The following is a 4,298-nucleotide window of genomic DNA, read 5'->3' as shown; positions in this document are numbered from 1 at the left end:
TTTAGTAGAGGTGGGGTTTTACCAGTGTTGGGCAGACTGGTCTTGAACTCCTGACTTCAAGTGATCCACCCACCTCGGCCTCTATATTAGTCTGTTCTTATACTGCTAATAAAGACATACCCGAGAGTGAGTAATTTATAAAGGAAAGAGGCTTAATGGACTCACAGTTCCACATGGCTGGGGAGGCCTCACAATCATGGCAGAAGGCAAAGGAGAAGCAAAGGTACATCTTACATGGCAGCAGGCAAGAGAGCACATACAGGGAAATTTCCCTTTATAAAACCATCAGATCTCTTGAGACTTATTCACTATCACAAGAACAGCATGGGAAAGACCCGCCCCCATAATTCAATTACCTCCCAATCGGGTCCCTCTACTGCACATGGGAATTATGGGAGCTAGAATTCAAGATGAGATTTGGGTGAGGACACAGCCAGACAATATCAGCCTCCCAAAGTGCTAAGATTACAGGCGTGAGTCACTGCATCCACCCAGGATGGTGAGACTTTTTTCATGACTAATTCCCCAGAGTAATGTTCCTAGAGGCCCAGGAGGAAGCTGCAAGACTCCTCATGATTCAACCTCACAAGTCCCAGTATGTTGCTTCTGCCACATCCTATGGGTCAAGCAAGTCAGTAAAACCAGTCCAGTTTCAAGGAGATTTGACTTCTCAACAGGGGAACACTATGGCATGCACAGAAGGGGAGAGTTGATGGCAGTCATCTTAGAGACAAGCTGGGTAGACACATGGGTTGGGCCAAAGCAGGGGATTTTGAGTACAGATACTGGTTCATGTCACAGTTCTGTAACTTTCTGTCTCTGATATCTGGAAAGTCCTTTCACCTCTCTGAGCCTCCATTGCCTCATCTATAAAATGAGAATAATATGCTACTGAACGTGATTGTGGTAAGACTTAAATGGGACAAAGATGGCCAGGTGCAGTGGCTCACACCTGTAATCCCAGCACTTTGGGAGGCCAAGGAGGCAGATCACCTGAGGTCAGGAGTACAAGACCAGCCTGACCAACATGGAGAAACCCCATCTCTACTAAAAATACAAAATTAGCTGGGTGAGGTGGCTCATGCCTATAATCCCAGCTACTCAGGAGGCTGAGGCAGGAGAATCACTTGATCCCAGGAGGCTGAGGTTGTGGTGAGCCAAGATCGCGCCATTGCACCCCAGCCTAGGCAACAAGAGCAAAAGTCCATCTAAAAAAAAAAAAAAAAAAGAGGAGGACAGAGACTGTAAGGCCAGGCGGGATGGCTCATGTCTATAATCCCATGCTCTGGGAGGCTGAAGCCGGGGGATTGCTTTGAGACCAGGAGTTCAAGATCAGCCTGGGAAACATAGCAAGATCCTGTCTCTGCAAAAGAAGAGACAAAGATAACGCTTGGCACATGCCTCACACCTATTAAGCTCTCCCTTAATGGTAACTAAACTGAGTAAATAACTAGAAATGTTACAATTACTCCAGCTCATTCTTTGGATATTCATTCATTCAGCAAGCAAGCATTTCTTCAGCACCTGCACTGACCTCCCCACAGTTGCAGGGATAATATGTTGAAGGCAAAGATAGTTGGGCTTTCAGATTTTCTGTCACCATGTGCTCTTCAGTGCCAGCCAGTATCATTGAGGTTGGCCAGATATGCTTCTCACCTAAGCCTTCTGATATTACAGTTTAATTTTCAGCCTCATCCTGGTAGAGTCTTCTCATACACGACAGCAACTCTCCTGCTGTCTGAGATGGTAAGAATGTTAATACGAGAAGCAGGAGAAATGAATCTACAAAACAAATGGGGGTTCTTTCCCCATTCACACGTGTGTCCTCAGGTCCCACGGGATGAGCATCTGTGTCCCCAAAATGGCCCTGATGTGTCACGATGGGCAACACAGAACTTGGAAAGTGTGTCTCAGTGCCCCTGGGCCCTCCTGGCATCCAGCATCAGTACCACAAACAGTAAGGCTGCAGACAAGAGAGGAAAGGTGACAGTTCTGTCACCAATTCTGATTGTACATAATTATAAAAGAAACTCAACAAAGCATTCTCAAACCAAAGCATTCTCAAACCAAAGCAAGATGTCAAGGAAAATGCAAGCGGAACCAGGGGAAGCCATTAGATGGAAAAACTTAATCCAACAGTCTGGTCTCTGTGTCTTATTTGAGCAATTTCCTAATACCAGGAACTAATTAAAAATGAAAGGGCAGGACTTCTAACGCATTGTCTCCCAAAACCTTTAGGCTTCTCATAATCATGTGAAAAACCTCACTTGCTCAAATGAACGTCTTTTTACTTTCATTTGAAGATACTGGAGCTTTAAGTATATCTCACTTTCAGGAACTTGTTTTTAGGTTAATGATAAAGGAATTCACACTCATTAAGTTCCACTGTTCCGGCAGATAAAGACTACATGTTACAGAATCACTGAATCTCACACCTTCATCTCAGTCCATTTTCCCACCCAGAACATGAATATCTGCCACGTGTCGCTGACAGATGGAAATGAGCTATCTTCCACAGGAGCATGAACAAGACCAAGAGCCTGCGACTTCATTCTGAGACTACAGAAGTCAGAAGCCCCGCCTGCCTTTCAGAGGGGACCCACGCGAACACTAAGAGGCAAAGCTGATGGTGACATGAGTGCCAAGTGTAGGCAGTGGAAAGAGTTTAGCCCTCTTTGTGCAGTGATGGTCAGAGTTGTCTCCCAGGCCTCCTCCACTATCATTTGCTGGTGTGTTACTAATTTACTAGGCTGACTCATCTCTGGAGGCAAACACAGGCTGCGTTCATTGCAGGGAAGTGCTCAGCTTGCTGTGCAAGGTGCAGTATCTCCAGTGGGCAGATGTCTGTTTTGTGGGGTCAGTATTTCCTAACAACTTGCTTAAAAGGAGACAGACATTTCCCTCTCAAACCAACTCTCAAGCTCCAAGGCATTTTCCCCACTTGGTTCTGAGACCATCACAATTGATCTGGCATGGATCTGAAATCTGGTTGGTCTAGAACCCTTGGACCTCTCCACCATGGCCTCAGAAGGTGCCATCCTTCTGAGGATGGCGCCATCTTCCTCTCCATCTTCATCAAATAGGAACAATCACAAACGTCTCCCCAGTAGCAGTGTGGGAATTGGGCCCCCCAGAGCACTTGATGAGGGTGGAGATGAGCAGGAACAGAGGGCCAGCCTTGTTGCAATATCAGCATCAGCAGAATGACATTTCTGTAATTTTTGAGAAACCACGAGCAGACATTCTAGGGACATTCATCAGAATGAAAAGTTGGGGCAGACCATGCCTGCTCTCAGCTGCCGCAGTGACCTTCGGGACACTCTCTGTGACCAGTACACATATGCTTCTCTGATGCTCTGTGACCCCGGGGTGTGGTGGACACCCTGCCTCTTTTGGGTCAGACAATGTGGTGGTTTCTCAGAGAAGACCAGGCGGAGAGTTCATGGAAGAAAAGGCAGAAATCAAAGATACAGATTTGGAGAAGAGAAGAAAGCTAGAAATCATCTTGAGAGAAGGACTGATTGAAGGTTGGAAGAAAAGAACTTTTCTCCTAGGCGCTGCTTGGCGTGGCATCTGGCCTGACAGAATCTCCTGTCTCTTGCTGATTTGATGATAAAATATAGAGTGGACCCACAGGGAGAGCAAAAGCCTCAAGAAATAGCTGGGGAATTGGCTCTGCAGGAGCACTGTTTGCTGCTCACTGCTGCGACTGTGAGCCGCCACACCAGCATGACTAATGCCTCTCCTCTAGGCCTAAATTAGATTTTGATTGTGTTTCATAGATGTTCACTGAATCACAGATGTTTGAGGTAAAAAGACCCAAACTTCTCAGAAACACCTCCTGTGGAGTGTGTGGGATCATCCTCATAGGCAAGGCTGAAGCACTCCCAGGACTCAGCAGAAATACCAGAAGTAACCCCTTCCCTTCCAAGGCCTCGGGGGCAAACCAACTGCCCACAGGATTGCTCTGAATGGTGTGGACTCCTGGGACCAGTGGGCTGTGGGGCCTGCTCCTCCTGGGGCTAACCAGGAGTCTCTAAGCAAGTGTGCCCTATCAGCATGTAAACCAAAAAGTAGCCGAGACAAGGTCTCAATTTATTTTACCAAAGTGAAAGATGTACCCATGACACAGCCTCGGGAGGTTATGACATCATGTGCCCAAGGTAGTCGGGGCACAGCTTGGCTTTATACACTTTAAGGAAGCATGAGATATCAGTCAGTATGTGTAAGATGTATGTTGGTTTGGTCCGGAAAGGCAGGATAACTAGAAGGGGGAAGGGGGCTTCCAGGCCATAGGT

General features: G+C 46.8%; 1 protein-coding gene across 37 annotated transcripts in view; it reads left to right on the top strand.

The window, feature by feature from the left end:
- ANKS1B (ankyrin repeat and sterile alpha motif domain containing 1B) overlaps positions 1–4,298 on the top strand; it is a 1,267,908-nt gene that overhangs the window by 1,246,307 nt on the left and 17,303 nt on the right. The window lies entirely within an intron of this gene.

This window comes from Cebus imitator, unplaced genomic scaffold (assembly GCF_001604975.1).
Source record: "Cebus imitator isolate Cc_AM_T3 unplaced genomic scaffold, Cebus_imitator-1.0 Scaffold18, whole genome shotgun sequence".
In the NCBI taxonomy this organism is placed as follows: Eukaryota; Metazoa; Chordata; class Mammalia; order Primates; family Cebidae; genus Cebus; species Cebus imitator.
Note: the sequence above shows the minus strand (reverse complement) of the source record. Positions and strands in the feature narration are given on the sequence as shown.